Source organism: Eptesicus fuscus, chromosome 13 (assembly GCF_027574615.1).
Source record: "Eptesicus fuscus isolate TK198812 chromosome 13, DD_ASM_mEF_20220401, whole genome shotgun sequence".
Taxonomy (NCBI): Eukaryota; Metazoa; Chordata; class Mammalia; order Chiroptera; family Vespertilionidae; genus Eptesicus; species Eptesicus fuscus.
This window is the reverse complement of record NC_072485.1, coordinates 22,457,905-22,483,955: the sequence shown is the minus strand read 5'-3', so window position 1 is coordinate 22,483,955 and position 26,051 is coordinate 22,457,905. Positions and strand designations below refer to the sequence as shown.

The 26,051-nt window shown below is 39.6% G+C and overlaps 1 long non-coding RNA gene across 1 annotated transcript; it reads left to right on the top strand.

Moving 5' to 3' along the window:
- The first annotated feature begins 480 nt into the window (after positions 1-480).
- On the top strand, positions 481-24,526 carry LOC114234325 (uncharacterized). Its single transcript, XR_003620504.2, has 2 exons — positions 481-575; positions 23,969-24,526. It is a non-coding gene; the product is annotated as an uncharacterized LOC114234325 (long non-coding RNA).
- The last annotated feature ends 1,525 nt before the right edge of the window (positions 24,527-26,051 follow it).

The window sequence follows — 26,051 nt, the reverse complement described above, 5'->3', positions numbered from 1 at the left end:
TGCACAGCCCTGTTCTCTTAAAGGTTCAGAGAACAAATTGCCTTTTAAAACTATTGGTCTGTACCGGCCTCTTGCACAGCTAAAAATGGTGAGTCAGGGTTTTTGCGTTCGCGCCCTGGAGAGAGAAGGCAGATGTAATTGGGGAAAGCTCTGGCTGACCGGATGGGAGGGGGACAAGGCCAATGGGAGAGCCAGTTCGCCCGAGGAGGCCAGCAATGCGCGTGCGGGTCGAATGCGGTGCCCGAGGCTAGACACCCCGAAACCTGTTCCCCAGTGAGAACAAAGGCAGGCGCCGAGCAAGAACCTGATTGGTGCCGGGTCCTCGCCGGCGTCCTGGGGCCCCGGAGATAACTTGTTTCACCCACTGACGCGGAGCTCTGTGTTCCCAACTCCCCGCCCGGCCTGGGCTGCAGCCATACAGGACCGTGCGTTATGACATCACCTGTTTTCCCTCTTTAGAACACGATCAGTATTCTCGGCTTCTCCTGTTTTAAAGGTCGCTAGTGTACGCAGATTTGTGAAGGCCTGCAGTTAGCAGAATGAGTCTGTGATGATTGAAAAGAACCGTCTCACTGGTTTGCATTTCTTTCTTTTCTTTTTAATTAAAAAAACGACCCCGGTTTCCTTTGGGATTCAGTGTGGTGTTGTGATGCAAAATCAGAAAGGTACACTGGGAGGAGCTAGCAAGTTTAGCATATCAAAGCTATTAGACCAAACTGTGTGGTTAAAACTGCCAATCTCGTGTTTTTTTTCAACAGCTGCCTCCTCTCTGTCCTTTTTAGAGACCAACAGGCATAAACCAAAGTCTACACAAGGAACAAAGGAAGTGGAAATCTGCCAGTGTTGGGTTTAAATAGATTAAAATAGACTGGAAAACCCCCAAAAGGTCTAAGTTGTGTGGTTGGGTAAATGTGTTGATCCATTAAACTAGTGATAGCTAAAAGTCTCTTAATGCTACGTAGACGAGAATATAGCCTAGAATAGCAATAGAGTGGACAAGGGGCTTAAAATTCAGGTAGGAGAAACTGTAAAAGCAAGAAAGCTCAGCAATGGGGGAAATTACCACATACTTCCCAATGGGGGGAAAAACACACACAAGAAATTCAGGAAGAAAGTTATCAAGGCCCAGTTTTCCCAGAACTAAAATACGTATGTGTCTCAATTTAGTGGTAAATTTCTTGGACTATATTCCTAACTGGTTCTGTCTTATAAAGCAGATTTTATGTGAATACATTTTAAAGGAAAGAAGAAATGGAAAGATTAAGTCAATATTTGTGCAGAGATTGAAATTCCTCAAATAGCACATTAGCTTCTAATTATTTTATTTTTTGTTTGTTTTAGAAATAAACACTTCACAAGCTTTATTTATTGATTGATTTTTGAGAGAGAGAGAGAGAGAGAGAGAGAGAGAGAGGGAGAAACATCAATGTGTTGTTCCACTTATTTATGTATTCATTAGTTGATTCTTAGATGTGCCCTGACCAGGGATGGAATCTGCAACCTTGGCATATCAGGAAGATGCTCTAACCAACTGAGCCCAAATTATTTTCTATCATATTCTTTTTATAAGATTTCTTTTTACTTAATAGATAAAATTCTTTAACAATGAAGCCCTTTAAGTTCTTCAGTAACTAAATTTCCCAGAAAGAATGGCAGGAGAGTTCATCCCTACACAGTTATTCCCTCTAACAAGATTGTTAAAGGGAAGTTTTAAAGGAATATCGTCACTAATACATGGCCAGATACAGGTATGTGACCTAATGATGGTTCTCTCCACCAAACTTCCCCAATAACATTAATAGTCTGTAATGCCCTTTATTGACAGTTAACCATGTACTGTATTGTGGCATTTCTTATGATGAACTGTTACATATATGTTTATGTTCCACTCCTGAAGTTTTCAATCTAGTAACTCATTCTCAATGCGCAGCAACCACTCTTTCTTCTGGTTCTCACACCCTCAGGCCTACCATACCTTCTTTTCCACTCTATGGTAATTTTCAACATCTGGACCCTTTCTGTCTCATCCATTCCTCACCTGGCCTCCCTTCTTTTCCTAGCTAGCCTGGATATCATCAAGAGAGTGGGACTTAGAAAATAAGCGACTTGCAAATAAATCCTGGATCACACTTGTCTAACCAACTCAAAAAGAGTCTGGGGGCTTTGCTAGAAATAACTGATAAAGATTTATTAAAAGTTCTGAGTTTGCAAACTGGAAACACAACCAGGCAATAGCCAGAGTTCTCCAAAGAAGAAAGAAAAGCTGAGGTTCTTATAGAAAAAAGTACATTCTTGAGAAGAATCAGTCCTGCCATCTTAGCCTCTGGATTGGGGGGAAATGGTAATCCTCTCAATGGCCCGTGGTCTGGACACTGGACATCAAGTGGTCTGGATACATGAACATTCTTTCTTTAGTCCTTCAGGGCGTAATCAGAGGGTCATCTGGAGGCTTGACATATATTCAGACATTGACGCAGCACAAGAAAGTTAAAAAATGTTTACGTTTCCAGGCTAGTTAGAACAAGAATAGATTGTTTCCTCATACCTCAACCTACTTGATTTTAGTAATTCAGCAGTTTGGCTATATTACTCCCTTTTATTTCTTTACTCTATTCCTCATTTTCCCCCTTTGATCAGGATTTTCCTCTCAGAAAGCATCACATAGGTCCAACAAAACATTTTGTAGTCATCTGATGCCAAGGTGGCAATGCCCTCCTTAGGTTTATCAGAGGGGCTGTATGGATTAGAGACATGCTTGCTATATATGACTTTATAGTCAGCTCAATACTTTAGTTTGAGTCATTGGGAAAGGACCAATGGAGACATTATGATTATATATCAGTTTTAGAAACCAGTCTCAGTCTTGAGAATAGGCCAGTTCAATTAAACAGTTGTCTCTCATCTCAGGAGTCGACGATATAGGTGGCTCCCAAAGTTAGGCCTATGGTACAAGCAATCAGGTATTTAATAAGAGGCATCTCTATAAAAACAAAAGGAAAACAATGTTTGATTTAAGCTCACTATAATTCTACTTCCTGATTGTTAAAGGTAGAGCTAGTTGAGAAGATTTCGAGATGTCTGGCTTGAAGCATCTTCAGATGGAGTGAAGGCAGGCAGTGGCAATCTGATAGATTCTCCTGGTTTGCAGTTTGAATGGCCCTGGTGATTTTTCTGCAAAAGGCAAAAGATCATCTCTATATGAAAAGTTTATATTAAGTTGTCCCATTTTAGCTTGCATCGTGTTGGAAAAAGGGCAGTTTTAGTTCTCAATGATTCCATATCAGAAGGGTGAGAGAAAAATTGGAAATTTAGTTTGGAGAATAAGCCAGGTGTTGGGAGAAACTAGAAGAATTCAAGATTCAGTCCAGTTTATGGGTAGGAGCAAAACCTCAAGACATAATGAACAGCATTAGACTCTAACATCCACAAAAGTATATGATTGAAACAATTTTTCTCTCTAAATTATTCTCATTTTAACCACAGATAGCCAAATTAATACTAAATTGTTTGCAAAATGGGTCTAGTTTCAATAAACAGCCTGTTGTTTACATAGAAGCAGAAAAATAATAATTAACCTTATAGGCTCTATTAAATCTATCTTTCTGGAATTTTCCATAAGGAAAATTTGCCTGCAATACCTCTATAGTTGGGTGAGTTCCTCTCTTCTCAATATCCCCCAAATATCTTAAGATTCCTGCACTGCTAGGAACTGACCTACCCGACTCACTTGGTAAGGCTGCTGGGAATCTTGTAAGCAAGGTACCAAGTTGATATACCCAAAGGTTTTATTGACTTTTGTAAGACAGTTCCTTTAAAGCTGTCTGCTCATATCTGAGTCTATGCATGTCTTCTTCAAATATGACATTTCAGTCAAAGCCTTGGTAATATAACCAGTTTCCAATTATGTCCTATTACAAGGAGAACAGATTCTTATTGAACTTATGCAAATTTGCCATAAAAAATAAGAAGACTCACTGAGCGTTTCTGAGTTCTGGAGGTATTAAGTAGGGATAAAAAGACAAATCTTTCATACCTGCTCACATAGGGTAGTTTACCAAATTGCTCTAAGTCATGGGTAGCGTAAGAGAAAAGGTTGCCTTGTATTTGGTAAACAGAAGATTAAAGACCCAGTAATATTTCAAACAAAAAGTCATAAAAATGATAATCATCCTTATCAGTCCCATGTTATTAATTCTTGTTGATCTTGATCTTTTTGTTAACGGTTTTATGAATCCAGTTTTTCCATTTGTTCTCTCAACTTTGCCTGATGATTAAGGGTGTTAGTGTCTGTGATAATTCCAGGAAGTTTGTAAGGCTTTTCCATCACGGCTTGTATGATTTTCTCAGTGAACTGTGCCCTGAACACTAGAAATTGTGGAAGATATATCCCAAGTGGGAAATACATTTTCTAATAGTTTCTTTGCTACTGTGAGGACATAGGCCTTACAGCAGAGGAAGGCTTCAAACCATCTGGAAAACATTCATACAACAAGAACATATTGATAACCTATACTGAGTGGCAGTTGGATGAAGTCCAGCTTACACTCACGATGCTGGATGCATGAATGCAAAAACTGAAAATGGGGTATGCCATAGGTTGTCTTGGATTTCCCATAACTCCGACTGATCATTTAATGTACAGCCACTCTGTCTCCGTCTTAGTTTCTCTGATGTAGGAGCAGACTGTTGCCGTGGTACAAGGGCATCAAGACGGCTAACGTCTGGCACCGAGGGGTCATTTTTTGCAGAAGCAGAATAGACTTCATCCACATTTGCCACAGTCTTTATAGATTCTGTTGCTGCTGCTTTTGTCTGAAAGCCAACCAGGGCATTTCCCTGATACTCAGGTTCAGTCCTTTAATGTGAGCCTCAGTTTTGATGACAGACATCTTAGGCCAGGACATAACAGACTTCCAGATTTTCACACAATTTCTGGAGCAATTATAACATGCACTGTACAGATACAACATAAAGAAAGCTTACTGTTTATACACTTAAATAGAATCACAAATTATTACGAAATAACACAATTATCTATATGACCAAAGTAACAATAAAATATTTCAAAGACAAATACAGAATGCTAGCACTTAACACTGAGAAGATTCACTTTTCTTAACTAATCAAAGACTTGATTAAGGCAACATAAAACAGAATTGTTTTTATTTTATAGAACACAGAAACTTTGCTTTATTAGAAGAAAACTTTTCACAATATCTTATCAGGAGCAGACAAATAGTCCAGGAAGATGTTTTCCTTTTAACAGATGAAAGAATATTATTTTAGTATACTATTGATAGTAAAGCTTATTTGTAAAAAATCCTTTTAACAAATTTCTTCAGTCTTATTCAGCTTGGTCACATATTAGATTTCACAAATCTTTTACAACTTTCCTTGTCTCTCTTAGTTTGTTTCTTCTTACTCATTCAGAAATAATCTATTTATTTTAGAATAAACCATTTTCTTTTAATTTTCTCAAAAATGCATTTCCATACTTTATATATATATATATATATATATATATATATATATATTGATTTCAGGGCAGAAGGGAGAGAGAGAGAGAGATAGAGAGAGATAGAAATATCAATGATTAGCGAGAATCATTGATCGGCTGCCTCCTGCACGAACCCACTTGGGATGGAGCCTGAAACCCAGGCATGTGCCTTGATGGGGAATTGAACTGTGACCTCCTGCTTCATGGGTCGACACACAACCACTTAGCCATGCAGGCCAGGCAACATTTCCATACTTTTTACCTTCTTCTGCTGAAAATGCATTATTTTCTTCCATATTATTTAGAACTCCTAACCTTTAGAAACCTTAATTTCTAATGACAACTAAACAGTAAGCAATTAGCATTCTTCATAGCTTTTAGAAACAAAGTTTCTTTTAGTGACAAATATATTTCCTAATTTTTAGAAACATATGCTTCCTCAACAAAACACAAGACATATTCATTAGCAAATCCAAATTTATCTTATAGCTTCTCTGTAATAAGAAGTCAAAAGTAGATAAACACATACCGTATTTATTTAACAAAACAATTAATGGTTCAGTATTTTATCTTACTTGAAAATTATCTTGATATTCAATGAATTTAACTTATTTAACTTAACTTAGTAAAACTAAAGTTTCAAAAGATTTTGGGAAACTATATAACATAATTATTGCTAAAACATTTTACCTAAATTTTTTTTATCTTACTTAGATCTATTTAGATTATTAGTTCTTAATAATTATGTTTAGATTACCCATTAAAACTCCAGGAGATATCAGGCAATAATTGTGATTGACTAGTTATTATCCCAAGGTATTTTTCCTGCTGACAAATTTTGTAATAGAGATCATATGAACTTCTTTTTGTAATCCCATAATACCAGGTAAAATAAAAGTATTATACTTAATTCTTATAACTCTAAAGACATTCTTATTTAACCAGACCAAGCTCAGAACAGCTTTACTATGAAATATTTTCTCAGATCAAGTGATTCTGAAAAGCATGTGGGTTAGTTTCTGTTATTTTTGAGAATTTTTATATAAGCTCTTAATTCATTTAATCCAATTAAACAGCTTTAAAAATTAGCAATATCATCAGAAAGTAGAAGATCGCACACAACACAGGCAGATGTAAACAGATAACTGATAGATTTGTTTTTAAAATTTTAGCCATGAGACAGGTATAATAAGGCAAAACCCACTAATTCATAACAGTTATGTTTATTCATTCAGATGGTTAAGGCTTTTTTCTTATTAATATTTGTGCAGAAGACAATTAAGATTTGTATTTGCCCTTGGCAAGAAGTCTTGGAGCCGGATCAGCAGTTTGTGTTTTTAAAAACCCTTGTTTTCTTTTTTTCTTCAGTCTGAGGAATTGAGGATGGTAAAGATAGATGGGCTTTGAATTACTTTTAGAGTTGCATTTCTGGTTTCACAAAGATTTGTAAAATTATGACAGTTGCTCTCAATTCCTCCAAAGAATTGGATTGTAACTTAACAACCATGTAGTTTGGATATCTACCTATCCAAGCACATCTTCCTAATTTGCTTCTTTCCCTCTGGATACATAGTTTTATTTTAGCTTAAGGGAGAAGGCTTTAAAATTTTTTCTAATAGGCTTTGAATCTTTATTTTCTAATTTTGCCAAATTTCTGATCATAGAGTTACTACATTTTTTGAAATATCAGGTTTCAGAAGGGAGAAATAGAAATTTTAAAGCACCTGCAAAGTTTCTTTTTAGGGTCCTTTCAGAACTATTTTGAAAGTCAGTTTGTCTTTTAGAATCTGTGCCTGTCAATGAAAGAATGCATCCTGTTGTCCCCGAGAAGTTTGGAATTCTCTCTAAGGAGGGCCCTTGAGGTGCAGACTTAAAGGATTTCCTGAATGGCCATTAGAGTTTTAAATTATTTTGGCTAAGTTGGTCCATTTGATTAAAAAGGCACAAGAGAAGGAACCAAAATGTCTGTATATATAACTAGCTGGAGTTCCCAACTAAAGGGTGAAGGTCCCCGAAAGTTGTCATGGCTGGACACAAAGACAAAAGAACAGCTAAGGTGATCATTTTTGAATCATTTGATGTCTTAGAAGCCTCTAAATACTAATTGAAAAATGCTTCTCATTCAGCTTGTTTAACATTTCTAAGATTCTCTAATTGTGCGCATAAATATACTCATTTAGGAATCTCAAAAAATCCCCAGAGTGACCACTGTAAACCCAAATTGTCCTTCATATTAGAAGCCCATCTAAAAATACTCAGCAGAGAGTGGACCAGAATGGGGTTCCTCCTCCATAATAGCCTTAGAAACAGGGCACCCCATTTAGAAGAACCAGTATGAAAGGACCCAAGAATAAAAGCTCTGAATCTCAACTGAAGCACGAAGATTTAGAACTGAGAGAACTCTCCACTGAAACCCCAAAGTCGCTGGGGGAACAATAGAGCATGAGGGCTCAAGTCCAACCGGTGGCATGGGAACTGAAGTGGAGTGCTCTTCAAATTCCAGCACACTGACACCATATATGCCGAATGAATTGAAAAAATGTTCGGAAGCTTTGCTAGAAACAACTGATAAAGATTTATTCAAGGGTCTTAGGGTTTGCAAACTGGAAACACAACTAGGCAGTGCCCAGAGTTCTTCAAAGAAGAAAGAAAAGCTGAGGGTTCTTGATAAAAAAGGACATTCTCAAGAAGAGTCAGTTCTGCAATCTGAGCCTCCGGCTTGGTCCGAAATGGTAATCTTCTAGATGACTGGTGTGTGGATACACGAACATTCTTTCCTGAGTCCTTTAGCCAGTAATCAGAGGGTTATCTGTAGCTTTGGTGTATTTCCTGGAAAACACAAAAGTTTAAGTTCCCAGGCTAACTAGAACAAGAATAGAATTGTTTCCTCATACCTGAACGTACTTGATTTTAGTAATTCAGCAGCTTGGTTATAATGACTCCATTTCATTTTTTCACTCTATTCCTCATACTGTTAAGAGAGAATGAAACAAAAGCCACTCCTCAAGATTTCACACAGAGCAAAGAGAAACTCCAACCCTCTTGTTGTTTGGTATGTCTAAACAAGAAAGAACTTTACGAATGTAGGGTATGAGTGTAAATTGCAACCAATGTTGAAGACTACTTAAAAATTCTTTTAAAAAATATTTTTTGTTGATTTCAAAGAGGAAGGGAAAGGGAGAGAGAGATAGAAACATCAATGATGAGAGAGAATCATTGATTGGCTGCCTCCTGCATGCCTCCCCCCCCCCCCCCCACTGGGGACCACCCTCAACCTGGGGATCAAACCATTGGCCTCTGGGTTCATAGATGGATGCTTAACCACTGAGCCATGACGGCTGGGCTTAAAATATTTTATTACAAGATTAGGTAATATTTCATTAAATAGTGTACATCATTTTAAAAAATCAATTTTGTTTGTCTTGAAATATTCTTTTAAAATGTTTGGGTTTTTTTCTTACAAGTACTTCATAAAATCACATGGCTTGGATGTACCATAACTTATTTAACCATTACTCCCTTGTTGAACATGTAGGTTGTTTCCAGTTTTTTATGATCATAAATAATGCTTTGATAAGTTTCCTCAGACATAAGTTCCTGGCAGCATCTCTGATTCCTAGACATGGAATTTCTAACTGAAAGGATATGAATATGTTTTAAGACTCTTGATGTAATTTGCTAAAATATTTTGTGAAAAGGTTTGGGCAATTTGCACTCATGTCACAGTGAATAAGAACACCAGGGAGCCTTTGAAAGCACAATTCTGACCTGTCATTCTCCTATATAAGGCCCATCAATAGCCCACTTCCCTCTTCTTCTAATGTCTTCTGCCTGGTGAGTTTCTTTTCCTGTTGAAAGATCGCCTGGAAGAGTCAAGCACTTGTCAAGTTGTCCATGGTGCCTCTCATATCTCTTCTTTAGCATCAAGCTCATATTGAAATGATTGATTTAAATTCTGTTTTTCTCATTAGATTGTGAATCCCTTGAAGATAGGAATAAAGTTACATTCATTCACTTTATATTCTCAACTCCTAGCTCACAGAGAAATGCTTAAAGAGCATTAGAGAAAATAATGGGTTTTTGCTCTTACTTTCCTAAATACACCATACATTCTTCTAATCTAGGGCAGTGGTCGGCAAACTCATTAGTCAACAGAGCCAAATATCAACAGTACAACGATTGAAATTTCTTTTGAGAGCCAAAATTTTTAAACTTAAACTTCTTCTAACGCTACTTCTTCAAAATAGACTCACCCAGGCCAGCATATTTTGTGGAAGAGTCACATTCAAGGGGCCAAAGAGCCGCATGTGGCTCGGGAGCCGCAGTTTGCCAACCACGGATCTAGGGCATCACTTTTGAATCTCTAATAATAGCTACAGGATCTTATAAAAGGAGATTGGATTTACATCCTTTTCTGTCACCAATTCTTTCTCTGATATTGAATGTAATAATTAGTAAGGCCCAGATCTGCTATCTCTTTTATAAAATAAAAGTTCTTGGCACAAACTAAGGTTGGGGGCAAATTTTTATGTTCAGTACTTTTGAAAGAAGTTATCCTGTTAGTAACAGGCTGTGACGTTGGATTTGAAATTGTTTACTTCTCTAGATATCTTCATTCTACTGACCTCAGAATGGGGCTCCTCTATAGTTTCCTAAATGAGGATTCAATTGAAAATCAATTGTTTTTAAAATTTCATTTCTTGAGACAATAGGTCATTTTCTAACATTTTGCCTCCTCAGACTTCTTTGTTTCAGCACCCAAAGCCTTTGGACTACAGGCAAAGTGCTGTATTATTTACAAATTTACAAATACGGCTATTTGTTTTATGCACAAAGGAATTTGCACTTCACACAATTTTAAATTGATTACTCCCTTTGAGCTGTTAATTAGAGTCCTGCTATTTTTTTTCCCCTAGGGCCCAATACCAATATTACTCCAAAGGAGAAATGAAGAGGATCTCTTATAAAAAGGCCACTGCTTTGGTGCCCATTCCCATCCCACCCCCTCAATCCTCCATCTCCACCGAGAAAATTATTCATACCAAAGCTCATTTTTCAAAGAGCAAATATTCCACCACGATCCAAGTTTCTGTCAGTCTTCTCTTCTAACTTCCCATTTCAGAGCTTCCTGTGTTTAACCCCATGTAGGGGAGACTATGACTGAGAGGCCTAAAGATGTGGGGTTTGTTGTTGTTTGTTTGGCCTGCACAATATTAGCCAACAAAGTGCTTTAAAAAAAAATCAAATTACTTTAAAATATTTACCATTTAGGAGATTTTACACCAAAAATCTAGACTTCTAGTTTCTCTTGAAAAAATGTGACATCTGGCCACACTGAACTGATACTGCCACATGGCAACCATTTACTGGGGCCTAGTACCTGCTATTTGGGTTTGGATAAATACTTTCTAGTTTACCAAGGTTTCTATCACTCCCTGGGGGCTCCATTTTGCCATTTTATTTACATTATTGTAGGGATTTGCCCCACCTCCACAAACTTTCTCCAGCGTCTAAGTTACTGATCTGTTGGTTGTCACTTAACTTTATCATAGAATAGAAATTAAGAATAAACTTGTCATCTAGGTTACAGCAAAAGTTGAGGACAGGAATCAGATGCAATATCATGATGCATAGCTAGGCATCCTGACCCCACATATATGTTTGTGTGTGTGTACACAATGATATATATATATATATATATATCTCGTATTTTCCGACATATAAGACGACTTTTTAACCCAGGAAAATCTTCTATACGCCCAGTCGTCTTATATGCCGGAAAATACGTATATAGGTATATATCCTAAGAAGGAATTACCATGTTCTTTATTTTGCTAATCTCACTCCTTATTCTAACTCTGACCACATTTCCATTCTAATTGTAGGTTTAGGAAAAGGGAACCACAGGGAATAGGGCAATAGTGGAAGGACATTGGGGATGTTATCTATGATGGACATAATCATGTAGAGACGAAGAGCCCTGGCTCTGGAGTCCGATGTGGATTTGAGCGCTGACTTTACTCTTTACTAGGTAGGTGACTCTGGGAAACTTAATTTCTCTATACTTGAGTTTTCTCATCTGTAAAATGGAGTAATAATGCTACCTATCTTTAAGGGTGAGTATAAAAATTGAATAAGATAATATCTTATAGTTCTCAGCAAAGTGACTAGAACATTGTAAGCCCTCAAAAAAGTTTGCTGCTGGTGCCATAATAGAAAAGATGTTATGCTCTCCGCATACTGTGTGGCCTTGGTCTACTTACTTAACCTTTCTCTGTATCAGTTTTCATCATCTGAGAAACAAAGAGTATTAATATTAACTTAGTCATAGAGCTGCTTGAGGATTAAATAAGTTATTTAGAGAGCACTTTAAAACAATGCCTAGCATATAAGAAATGCTATTTAAGTGTTTGCTATTATTATATACTATGGTCTTTTATTTGTTTCTCCCTCCACCCCCAGTAGAAATCTTTGATTTTTGAGGTACTCCTCAAAACTTAGATAATGTGGGGTAGTAGAAATAGTAATAGACAGAAAGTCAGGAGACCTAGGGTTCAGTTCAGTACTGCTGTGAGCCTCGGTTTTCTCATGTTTAATATGGACGGGTGATTAAGTCAAGGCTCAGGGGCAGATTCAGGTTTTAGGGTTTTTCTTAACTTTCTCTAAGAAAAAATATAAAACTAGAGATGAAAAATTAATGAATACATGTTTTAAATGAGCAACAAAATCACAATACATTTTTAAAAGCTGAAAAAAAATCACATCAGAAAAATCCAAATAGATAAATGATGGTTGTTTGTTTGTTTGTTTGTTTCAGTCCTAAGGGAGAATTTCCTTTATTTGGAGAACTCTGCCAACCTCCTTGCTGCTCAATAAATAGCTGATTATTAATTTTCTGACACAACCTGATGTTCCTTTTTCCCTGCAGGTTTGGGGCTGTGTAATCTGACTTGCTCTTCATGTGACAATGATGTTTGCAATATTACCTATTATGGAAAGAATTAAAAGATTATGTTTCCCCTAGCACCCATTTCTAGTGCTGAGTGCTCCGGGACACAAAAGCATCATGAAACAAACTCTAACACTACATTTTGGTGACATGATGCTGGTGAATAGGCCTGTTGGGCAGTGGAAATATTCCCAGAACCCCTTCTTACATGGGAACAACTTGAAATAGCAACCACACACTGAAATGATTGACTCACATATATCTCTTTAACTCACTAAACCTGAGCTAAAAGTATCCCATCTCAACTTCCCCTTAGCCAGATAGCAAAAATACCCATAGCTTCCCCAATTTCTCCAGCAGGAGGGAGAGTTTATTTTTTTATTATTTTTTCAAAATATATTTCTTTATTGATTTCAGAGAGGAAGGAAGAGGTAGAGAGATATAGAAACATTAGTGATGAGAGAGATCCCCACTGGAGATCGAGCCCGCAACCCGGGCATGTGCCCTTGGCCTGAATCGAACCTGGGACCCTTCAGTCTGCAGGCTGACGCTCTATCCACTGAGCCAAACTGGCCAGGGCAAGGAGGGAGAGTTTAAAGGAGGTGAGTGGGAGGGCAAAGAGACTGTGGTCTTTACCAACAGTGGTTAAAATATCTTCCTTTTGACATTTCATAAAAAATCTGGCCATGTGAACACATTGCCCAGGCCTCTCTCAGGGCCTTGGAAGGCACCAATGCCAGTGATGGGCTCTAAAGTTTAAACTTCATTGAATGTGTGGTTAACCCCTGTCTGACTAGAGAATTGCAAAGATCTTTTCAAACTTTAAAATTTTGTGAAGTTGTTTTGACTTGGCATTTTCATGAGAACCTAGCATGAGCAGGATGTAGGAGAGGTGGGAGAATTCCTCCAAGGAGGCAGGAAGAAAGAAAGAGCCCCCCAGCCCCAGAGTTGTGCTGGTTTCCCTCAGTTCCCTCAAGGATCATTTTTCCTGTTCGTCTGTTTATCTCCTTAATATTCCAAACTCACTGTCCCAAATCCTCAGTATCCTTCTTTTGGAGTTGAGGAAACCGAGACAGAAATATTTCGTACATGTTAAATATCATTGTGAAATAAGCTGGCTGTCTAGGTGTTAATAAAGTGGATGAATAAAATTAAAAATCCATATGAGAGTAAGAGAGTTTGGGAGTAGGCTCCAGTTAAGGGAGTACAAAGGATGTATAATTTGTAGACTCAGAATTTAGATGCAATAATGTTCTATTGGGAGGGACTTGCAGGGAATCAACATGTTGGACTGAGGTGAGATTGAAGGGGCCCTTAGAATAGCCTACACTTCAACTTCCAAACCCTGTGAATGTGACTATGGTACGCAGAGACTGAGCATCTTCAGGGATGCATCTTATTCATCTGAGTATTCTAAGTACTGGGAACCTAGGAGGCATTCAGAAAAGCTTGTTGTGTGAAATGATGAGCTGTATTAGAGTTTAACTAGAAAGGAAGTGGACATATTATTTTTACCAACAAAAGTTCCCAAAATTGTCTTAGAACTGTAAAAATATTTTCATGCAAATGTAAAATGTGCCTTGTTAGCAAGGAGAAACTTTCAGCATTTATGTGCATAGTAATAATAAAGACAGCAATTTCAAAGATAACATGTTGGCTTGGGATAGCGCATTCCTACATGAATTGCAAGCTTGGAATCACAACAGCAAATTGTGAGATTCTGGAAGGCTGCAAACTTGGAAGAACATGCTTTGAAATATATTCTACCCAGATATTCTTTTATTCACTCACTTATTTATTGGATCCTTACCAGGTAGTGAGTCCTGGTGATAAAAATAACAAACAGTTCATAATCTAACAGTGAGACTGATGTATAATCTCTGCATTGGTAGGAGATAAATAGAAAATGGGAACTAGAGGTAAAGGGATTATTAGCAAAGAGCTCAGAAAGCTCTTTTGAGCACTTACGAGTATGCCTGTAACCAGATGCCTCTTTGTAGCAGTGATGGCATCATGATGCAGAAGGTTTGTTGTGTCTCAACGCAATTTACAAGTCAACAGGAAGATAGGATTAACTCTTATAAGTGTTAGAGAACAATACAGCCAGTGTCTGATGAAATCACCTCCTAATTCCATGTTCATTACTTAATTCATTCTTGCATTCATGCATTCATTCACTCAGCATATCTTTGTGGAGTATCTACCATGTGCCAAGCACACGGAGATAAAGTGAAGGACTGAGAGTTGGGGTCTTATAGAACTTAAAACCTATGTAATGCCCATATGTAGTGAGTATCAGAGTAGAGAAACACAGGAAGGGAATATGCAGCGGGGAAATCTAACCCAGCCTAGGCTTCTCTAAGGAAGTGAAATGGAAACCTCAGTGGGCTATCCCCTAGTTTCTGACAGTGACTTCCATTGAGTAGGTCCTTTCCATTTGCAACTCTCAGTGTTTCAATTCTCCCTTTAAATATACTTCATGTTCCAGTTATAAAATCCTTAGGAATCCTGGCTTTTTACATTACAATAGATACACTTTCATGCTGGGAGCAATCCTCTTTCCTTTTCTAAGAGGTACTATTCACCAGCATTTTATTTTATCTTATTTTTATATTTTTATTGATTTCAGAGGGGAAGGGAGAGGGAGACAGAGATAGAAACATCAATGATGAGAGAGAATCATTGATCGGCTACCTCTTACATGCCCCACACTGGGGATCGAGCCCACAACCCAGGCATGTGCCCTGACCAGGAATCGAACCATGACCTCCTGGTTCATAGGTCGACATTCAACTGCTGAGCCATGCCAGCCAGGCACCAGCATTTTAAAAAAGAATATTGAAAGATATTTATTTCCTGATTAAAGAATATCACTGAACATCATTATTTCATATTTAACATTCTCATTTAGTTCACCATTCTGCTGAGTTCCACTTGTGTATGTGCAAGTTACATGTATGTACCATTTCTAATATATACATTTATATTATCTGCCTTAAGACTGGAAAGTATTTGAAGATTACCCTCATATTATTAATCTATATTCTCTGATCCCCATAACACCCATGATAATAATATTATAATCATAATAGATATAGTAATAGAAGAGACTTCTACCATGTACTAAGTGCTTGCTACATGCCAGTTTTGCAATAATCTACATAAATCATCTTGCTTAATATTTATAAAAATCTATGAAGTGGTTATTATTATCTCCATTTTACAAATGATTTATATGGATTAAAAGTTTGGTCAGAGTCACACCATTATTACAAAACAGAGCTGATTTGAACCTAGATTTGGTTGATGCCAGTGTTTATAGTGTTCTGCAATCCTGCCTTGGCATTATATAGCCAATCATTATTGTAAATATTCTTTGAACTCATTCTCTGTAGTAGGCTACCGAACTGTGAGGTCCACTGACTTAGATCTCCCAAACATGCACCAAATATAGTTTGGCACCTCTATTATTGGGATTCTTATTGAAATAAATACTATGGGAGTAGGAAAAGAAGTGTCCCTTATTCCCTATTCTAATATTTTATTGTCCACTGGCATATTACTCTAAAATACAACAATTGAGTGATCCTGAGATGTGAAAAATACTTTTGTTGGTCAATCTAAAGATTCCTAGGGACTTGGTTAGTCTAAAGAGATGGATGTAATGGAGGTAAAACTGATAAAATTGAGGAAAAGTGGAGAGGAAAGAAGGCGCTGTTGCTACCCTCACGATATAGGCTGTATCAAGGATCCTCCAGGACTATTGTGAACAGCTGGGATGAGCTCCTCTAAGAAAAAAGATGAATAAACTGGTTTCCAATTAATCTGCCTACAGACCTGTCCCATCCATATTCTCCTCTAAAGAAATCTTTCTTCTTGTGGCCTCATTCTAAATAGTCAGACTCTATACTATGCGTTTTGCTCCTTGTTTCAGATGAGTGGACCAAGGGGTAGACACTTGACTTCAAAGACAGCCATTCTGGGACCTGGCCCAGCCATCTGTATGGACTAACTTAAAATGATAATCTGGGCCAATCAGATGCCTTTCTTGGAAACTTGGCAGTGGGAGACGAAGACACTAAGCCAATTGGCAGCCAAGCAGATTGTGAGAGGATGCCATGAACCATATGCAAGCTAAAACTAGGAAGGAACAGAACAGATAGAGAGTAAAGGTTGAGGAAACTGCTGGGGACAGGAGAAGGGGGCAATGCATAGAAAAAAGAAGAAGAAAAAAAAGCAAAGACACTACCACACTGGTGTCTAGAGCTGCCTGCACTCCTGGTGGTTTCCAGTTCCTGTCCCTGCTGTGTATTCTTATAACAATCCCTCCTGCCCGCCTCAATCGAATCTTCTCTCTGCTAATTTTGGGAAGTAACTTGAGTGTGTCTTTGTTTCTTCAACCAAAAGAGACAGACTGAAACAACCTTCATTTCCATAGCAAGCACTTACCAACATATCACTCTTAGTTCTCATTACTACATGGATGTGAAAGTCAGACACTCTAAAAGAAAAAAAAAAAAAACAAAAAAACAACTAGAACTCACTGGGCCAGAAATCCCTGTTTTCATGTCTGTACATAAAAAATTCCCACAGCCTATGTTTTATTAAGAAATTCCGCTCTGCAAAAAGCTCAAACGTTTCAGGACCTTTTTGTGTTCCCAGTTGGAGAATGGAGATTGGTACTCTCCTACCCAGACTGCTTTTCTGCTCCAGGCTTAATGTCAAAGCAACTCTGGTGTGTCTACAGTAGCAGCTACCTCTGAAGAGAACTCAGAGACAAAACTTTCTCCCTTTCTACTTTTTATCCTTCATCCAAATGCAATGCCTGCTGGCCCAGTTTAATGATTTCCTAAGGGTTTTGAACCAACAATATTTTCTAAAAAGTAAAGACAAACAAATCAAAATTAAATTTCCTTAGAAGTTTCCAAGAACTGAGCAGTCAAGAAAAAGACACAGTGAATGAGGGGGGCTGCATGAGTTTGCAGGTTAAACCACTGTGTTTGTCTTTATGGGGTGTAAAGGGGACCAGGCATATTCAAGGAGGTCATCTGTTTTAGAAATATAAACGTGTATAAGTGTTCTAGTTTGATCCAGCTTCCCAGATGTGGAATGGGCCTCCACAACTGACCTGTTGCTGTAGAGCCAGCCACTAGACTCAGAGGAGCTCATCTCAGCTAACCATATAGATCTGGACTTTTCTTGGCTTCCATTAATTTCTGTGCCTCTCATGCCTTGTCTCTATAGGAACCACTGCTCTTTCTTCCCATTTTAAGTCATTCTCATTCTCCCTCTCCCTCTCCCTCTCCCTCTCCCTCTCCCTCTCCCTCTCCCTCTCCCTCTCCCTCTCCCTCTCCCTCTCCTTCTCCCTCTCCTGCTCCCTCTCCCTCTCCTTCTCCCTCTCCTCCCTCTCCCTCTCTCGTTTATATTGGGCTTATTCTGAGCTCAGCAGTCCTTGAATCTGTTCTCTATCTTACAGAAAAAATAGTTCCTGGGATTTGCAGTTTGTCAGTTAATCTTACAGAAAAAAATAGTTCCTGGGATTTGCTATGACCTTGGAAAATAAAGGGGGCACTTCCCTTTACCAGTGAGGAACATCTTTTGCCAGATCTCTGAAAACTTTGTGTTTGAGGAAGAAAAGGAAATGGTGCTTTTCTCTGGGTAATACTAGATAGGTTGTGGTTGTTTTGGACTTGCTGTTGATGAGGTAATTCTACTGTTATTTCTGTATATAGAAGACCTGATACTTTGCATTTTCTATTTATCTGAGCAAACATGCACGCCTAGAGATGCACATGGTTAGGGGGAACTAGAATGCTGAGGGACAGAAGCAAATGGAAACATTTTGTACAAGCTGTTTTTAGCTGTGACCTGAAATGTGTTACCTAAGAGTTCTACAAGAGTGAACCTGAAAACGTTTTTTTCTATGGTGATTTTGTATAATCTAGTGACTGTTCAAAAAGCCTTTAAATTTCATTTTCTAGTACTTCCTTTATAGGTGTTTTTTTTTTTTATTAAATGAAAGAATAATGTGTAAAGTGGTTAGAACAGTGTCCCTCTTATGAGAACTCAGTGTTAGCTATCATTATTTCTATAAGGTTTCACACCACAATCATATATTTTTCAATAGCAATTGAAATTTACTTGAATTTTAATGTTTTGGGTTTCTTGATACCATTTACCACTGTTGGTTTGATTTAAAAGGCCCCCCCCACATACTTGATGTCATGCAAGGTTTATCACCGAGCGTCTTTATTACACTTGTGTTTGAAAGTGCATTTTTGTCTTCTCTTAGTCTATTCTATCACATTCCAAGATAGAGAACTCTGTTTCAAAGATACTATTGAATAATGAAGAACCGAACTGCTTGGAAAAATTAGATGACTACCTTTCCCCCCTCATTCTAACCTCTCTAGAAATGAAGAAAGACAATCTTCTTTACCAGTAGAACTTGGACTTGAACTTGTATGTAGGTGAGTGTGTGCACATGCACATACCCACAGACACTCACAAAGATGAATATATATCTTTATGTGTCCTGCTCTCAACAAATTCTTTTTTTCTATGCTAGCGATAGCATGTCATAACCATCCTTTAAGCTTTTAACTGAAGATTTTCAGTTTGCCAGTTAATGAAAAGGAAATAATATTCCCATTTAAGAGCTGGAATTCTGAGACAGAGAGCCTTGGGATACTTCTAGACCTTTGCCTGCTAGCCAATAGCTTATGATTCCCAGTTTTACTCTCCTAGAGGTGACTACCTTCCATGATATGAACAAAATCACGAAAGATCATATACCTGATACATTCTGTATGACTCAGGAAAGAACCTAACCATGATTATAAATAGGTCTGCTTTTTGAAAATATAGGTCTGGGTGGTGTAATGGGCAGGATATAGAAAGCATGGACCAGGCCACAGGTTCTGTCATCCTTGCCTTTTACAAAGATTGCCTTCTGTTTATAGAAGCCTATTTGTGAGTCTGCCTTGGTCATCAGGCAAAATGCCTTATTTATTTCCTGGTTGTTTATATAACCAAGGAACCAGGCTACAGGATATTTATACTGTTGTCTATCAAAGTGTTCACTGGGAGAGGAGATAAGCAATTCATATGCCAAAAATATTGTGGCTTACAAAGTATGAATGCACATGAAAAAGGTCATTGCATTACCAGGTCATAAGTAAATGATTTTGTAATCTTGAGCGACTGACGCAACTCATGTACATTGATTTCACCTTCTTCAGATGTTAGGAACATAATTTTTTGCTGTTTCACTACCATTCTGAGCCCAAAGTGCAGTCACATCTCAGATAAAAAGGGGCTGAAGCAAAGTCTTGAGTTGGATCCTCCTGAGAGCATCCAGAAGAGTTTCTCCTCGTTTCCAAAGAACTGAGGAGGGTCTTGAGCCAAACAAGGATACAGTTCTAGATGTGGAGGGTAATGAGGAGGCATCATATTTTTCTAGGTAGAAAAAGCAAAGACGCATCTGCTTGGGTGTGTTGATGCCATAGTTTCTGTAACCCGGCTGCTGCCCAAAGTAGCTTCTGAATGAAGGCCGGTAGTCTGCTCCCCTAGATAAGACAGCAATCTGGGGTGAGCAGAGGCTCGAGCACCAAGCTGCCAGCGCCTGAGCTCCTTCAGCACCACCTCAAGTCTGTTCTCTTTGCCCTCTGCCTTCAGCAACACCGTTCTAGCCTTATTCTGGAGTGAGGTCAGGTGAATTCCTCAGGGTCCATAGATTCCAATGGCATGTTAGTGACACTGACTTTATGCAGTTGAATCTGCTTCCGGGCCTCCAGATTTAATCAGACTGCATGATTTCAAAGCCTTTCACTGTCTCTTGGCTTTGGTCTTGTCACTTATCTGACCTGATTCCAGCTTTCCATGTTCCAGCCTCCCATCCCTTCTATCGATCAATCTATCTATCTATCTATCTATCTATCTATCTATCTATTTATTTATTTATTTATCTATTTATTTATTTATAATTAATAGCGCTCTGTGTTGTAACTATTCTAGTTGTCTATGGCTGTGTAATAAATCACTTCCAAATAGTGATTTAAAAAAATATTTTTATTGATTTCAGAGAGGAAGGGAGAGGGAGAGAGAGACAGAAACATCAATGAAGAGAGAGAATCATTGATTGGCTGCCCCTTGCACGCCCCACACTGGGTATTGAGGCTGCACCCCAGACATGTGCCCTGACCAGGAATCAAACCACAACCTCCTGGTTCATAGGTCCACGGCTCAATCACTGAGCCACGCCGGTTAGGCTCCCGTCCCTTTTATAAATCTGCTTATTTCCCACATTATCAGCCCTACTTCCTGCCACCATCTAATTATAACAAACTGCTAAAACCAAGCTCCTTTGCTCTTTTGTTTGTAATCTCCTCAAAAGTCACCCAAAGTCTCATGGAAGCAAAATAGAAGTGCTATATGTGTGTGTGTTTGTGTGTGTATGTGTGTGTGTGTGTGTGTGTGTGTGTGTGTGTGTGTGTGTGTGTATTTTTGTAGGGAAAAGCCTAGCGATGACTTACCTCCAGCATGGCCTATTTGCCACTTGATGTAATTCTTGCTCCTGCCAGGGGGAAGGTACAGGTAGGATTTGCCCAGACATAGGTTGGCTATTGTGTTTAGTGCTTCCCATCCCGAGTCAGAATTGCTTAAGCAAACGAAGGCAGGTGTCCTTGAGGAACGGTCATGGAGGCATTGGTAGCATCCATGTGGCGGGAAACTTACAGGTTACCTCTGGCCCTGTTCACGAACAGAATCTCAACCCCAGCCACATGCCTCCAAAAGAAAAGATCATTTTCACTCTTAGACTGTAAGCTCAAAGGCACACATCTCTGTGGGGCTGCATTCATTCCCGTACCTCACATGCACAGAACGGAGCCTGTCCCACTGGAGGTGCTCAATAAGTCCGTTAACTTCAATTCCTACCTAATGAAGTTGTTGCTCTAGTACTGGATTTCAAAAAGGCTCTTCTCCATTAAATAGCACAGTGTCAAACGGGTACTGCAGAATAGATTTTGATATGCTCACTAAAACACGCAGAAAAAAAATGATCATTGTTTCCATCATGGGGCTTTGAATGAACATGAGCTTCTGAGGGCTATACGTGTGTCTTAGAGGACAGAATTAGGCAAAGTGGGAATATCTCAAACGTGAAGTGTAGTTGATAAAGAGAAAATGTAGTTTTTAATTATAGAAATGTTAAAATTGATACAGTTTCCTGTTTATCTGAAATACCTACTGTTTTCTTAGGCCCTTAACCTTTTGCACTCGGATGTTGAGTGTGACTCGACACGGTTAGCATTAGAATAAAGGAATCGAGAAAAAAAGCAAGCGAGTGCAAAGGGTTAATATGTTATTCCTAAAAAGAGGGGCGGGGGTTAGACTAGATAAAAAAAAAAAATCCCTTCCAAATGTAAAAAATTATAAGACTGTGATTATGGATGATCAAAAACTGTAAAAAAAATAAATAAGCTAAGAACTTTATTTTCTCTCTTGGGAATGGGTCTAGCCCTGGAACAAAGGCTATTACGCTAAAGTCTATTACTGTACAGCCTGTCTCTCTGAATCCCTGACACTGTATGCAAAAATCTTGTATATATGCTTTTTTTTCCTTGAGAAACAAGGACCCAGAGTTTTCATTAAACTCTCATGGTAATTTGAGACCTCAAAAACTTGATAAGCCACTGGATGATAACATTTGAGCTTGTCTTCTTATAAGGCTCAGCAGGACGCTTTCTAATATCAGGCATTATGCTAAACAGTTTATACGTATTGCATCATTTAACCTCAGCTTCACAATATTGCTGTTTTCCTGCAAGTCTTGCAGCTGGCAAGTAGTGGAACTGGAGACCAACCCAGGCTGACCCAGAATGCCAAGCTTTTAATTCATTATGTAGAACTACCTGCATTTTCAGTAGCTAGAACATTTGCCCAAAGCCAGAGGCTCTTCAGTCTTAGCCATCATTCCCCCTTTAATAGTAGATCATCTTTTATGTTTGTACTAGAGGCCCAATGCATGAAGATTCATGCAAGAATGGTCCTTCCTTCCCCTGGCTGCCGGCACCACCTTTGCTCGGGCCAGAGCCGCTTCCTGCCTTCCCATGCTGCCCAGAGGCCCGGAGTGGCTGGGGCGGTGCGGAACGCCTGCGTCGTCACCATGGCAACAATGCAAGCATCCTGCCCCGCCCCCAGCCACTCAGCGCTTGTGTATGCAAATTAACCTGCCATATTTGTTGGGTTAATTTGCATACTCACTCCTGATTGGCTGGTGGGCATCACGAAGGTACGGGCAACTTGCATCTTACTCTTTTATTAGTGTAGATCAGGGGTCCTCAAACTTTTTAAACAGGGGGCCAGTTCACTGTCCCTCAGACCATTGGAGGGCCGGACTATAGTTTAAAAAAAACTACAAACAAATTCCTATGCACACTGCACATATCTTATTTTGAAGTAAAAAAACAAAACGGCAAAAACACCCGCATGTGGCCCGTGGGCCGTAGTTTGAGGATGCCTGGTGTAGATAGTAACTGGTTCCTGAGCATCCTCAAGCCTCACCACACCCAAGCAGCATTCCCCTCCAGAACCAGCCTTCTAAAGCACAGAAGCAACCCTCTCCTGACCATTCACCTCCGTTTTGTTTTTTTTTTCTTCCATTCTACAAGTAGGCAGCAGTAAGCATAAATGTCTATTCTAGACTCAAGTCTGGCCACATGGCACAAATGGACAAGCCATACATTTGGAGAGACTCCAAGAAATCCAACCCAAGCACTGAACAGGTCCTGGCCCTGTTCCAAAATTTTACTGATCATCCACAAATTGTGATTCCAGACACGTTTATACCTTGGCCTCCAGGATAATGGAAACCAAAAAAAAAAAAAAGAGACTGAAATTAACATGTCAGCCCAGCTGGGCCCAGTGTGGGCCAGCGATCACATTGGAACTGATTGCCTCTTAGGTCACCTGAGTGTGGCACACCTGCACTTTCAGCAAAAGGGGCAACAACACAATCCAGAGCAGCTTCCTAATGCTCCTCAGCTCAGGGTAAAACAGGGCGCTACTTGGCAGTAGCAACTAAGCTGTTCATGAGCAACAGGAAAACTTAAAAAAAAAAATTAGGTGACTAGCAGAGGTCAGAATTCTGGTAAGCTCTGTAGTTCAGTGACTACTGCCATCCCTCAGCACCAACGGAGGCTGGAGAGACAAGTGACATAAAGCATTACTGTGGCCTGCCTGAGAAAAGTGTATCACCCAAGCCTTCTCACCTGCTGCAGATTCGGAAGGACGAGGAGCCTGCCTCACCTGCAGACGGAGAAAAGGCTGTCCCCAAGCAAAGATGACACCTGAGAGGCCATCCACTTTGTGGTATCATGACAGGCATTCAAAACATGAACCTGAGAAAAAGAAGTGAAACCGAGGACCAAAGTCAGAAGTCTGGGTGGCATAAGGGATCAAATAGTGTGAGAATCGAAACACTGCCAATCTCCTTGCTTTCTTCTTTCTTATTCTTACAGACCCAGCCACTGATAGAAGCCGCTCATTTCCCCTGAAGTAACCTGTTGTTTTCTTTGCTCTGAAGATGCCGGTTTCAGTGTCTGCGATATTACATCCTTGAGTCTTGCTAGGCTTGAAACTGAGTGCTTCGAGCAAGTGGATACCTTTCCTTCTTCTGGAAGGCAGGGCAACAGTGAGATTACGCCAGAACATTACCCTTTCTGCCAGGCTGCATCATAGCACTGAGAGGCAGCTGGTCAAGTGAACAAAACACGGCTAATCATGGAGGAGCTGGATTAAACATTTGCTTTATCTTTTTATATCTTGACACCACAATATGGAGATAGGTTACTTCCTTACACGACTCGCCACCTGCTTTGTCATTGTTGCTTTCCTTGACTACCTTCTCCAAGAGATTACAGACTTCGTGAGGACCGTTTTCCTCATCATTGCATCCTTCATACAATAAAACATTTTGGAAGAAATGAATAGAGAAAGTCAATGCAGAAAGGTCTTCTGTTCTGTATTATAAGAATAGTGAATTCTTATCAGGTTAATAAAATGTGGGTTGAATTGCTCAGGAGTTCTTAATAACCAGTGATTGCACCGGAATTTATATTATGCGCAAATGCTATATTGAATGCAGTTATACATTCTAGGATAAGAATAAGCATTCAGGCCTCGGTGGCTAACTGCTGTTTTGTCCTCCAGCTCTTATATTTTCCTTTGAGTAACTCTTAGCCAGTTTTACTGTGGGAAATTGCCCCCCGCTCCCACCCCACCTCCCTCAGTCTCAGCCCTGTCCTTGCCCTCTTCCCCCTGGTGCATCAGCTGCAGTGCTAGTATGTGACTCTCGGTTCCAGCAGAGAACTGCCTTCCTGGAGCCATGGGGCTTTGTTCAGCCACAGTTACAGTCAGTCCTGTAAGAGGGGTGCTGAAGCGGGAGCATGTCCCTTTTTTTGCTTTGGAGAGAAGTGATCTCGGGCTGTGGAGGTCTCTATACCGAAGCCAATACAGGAGGAGGTGGGGGTGGGGAGAAAAAGGGAGAGAGAGACACCATCAGAAGCAATAAGGCACCCACACTTACTTTTTTTTTCTGTCAACTGCCACAAAAATAACTCTTAACTGGTCCAGAGACTGGGTGTGTGACTTAGTTTTTGTATTTGTAAAAGAAAGAGAGCATTTAGATGGCTCCTAGAGGAAGTGAAGTTTGGTACATCTTGGTCTCGTTGGTACAATCATTATTTTATTGGACTGAGATCTCTGCCTAGATATAATGTTGGAGCTTCTGGAGCTACAGGTAACTCAGAATGCATGTAATTAATCTCTTTTGTACCTGACAGCTCCATATGAAGAGAGCTAGTAGGACTCATTTGTTCATTGAATTTAATGAACAAATATTCAATGAATATTCAATAAACATTTATTGAGCACCTACTAGGTGCAGGCATATATTTTCTCCAAGCTTCATTTTTAGACTATTTTTGGAACTGTTTCACATATCACGGGGCTCCTGGACCAATGCTGGTGTTCCTTCCTTAGAAGGACCCCACTGTGTCAAAGCAACCCCATAAGACATGCATCTGAAGCAGAGCACAATAGCATCATTCATTAGTGTTTCACAATCCTGAGGTGCCAGCCACGTGCCAAGCATGAAGGTTAACAGGGATGAATGAGACACTCTGAGGAATCACTGCCCGGAAAGAGGAGGCTGCCCTGTAAATACGCTAGTCCATCGCAGGGAGCTACAGTGGAACCCAGATGAGGGAGTGACCAATTCTCCTTGGAGAGGGGAATCCTGGAAGTGCTTCCTACACGGGGAGTTGAGTCAGAACAGGACTGTGGACTTCCAACAGTCGAATGAAGCTGGGAGGGGCGGGGACCCGGGGGGGGGGGGGGGGGGTGGAGAGGGGGGGTGGGGAGGTGTGTTCCAGAGTCAGCCACCTGAGCAAAGGAAGGGAGGAATGAAACAGCCAAGCTAGTTCAAAGCACTGCAAAGGCTTTGACAGGACAGGGGTGTGGTGTGTGAGATGGGGCTACAGAAGAGGTAAGACCAGAAAAGGAGGCAGGGTAAAGCCGTGAATGCCTACTGAGAAGCTTGGA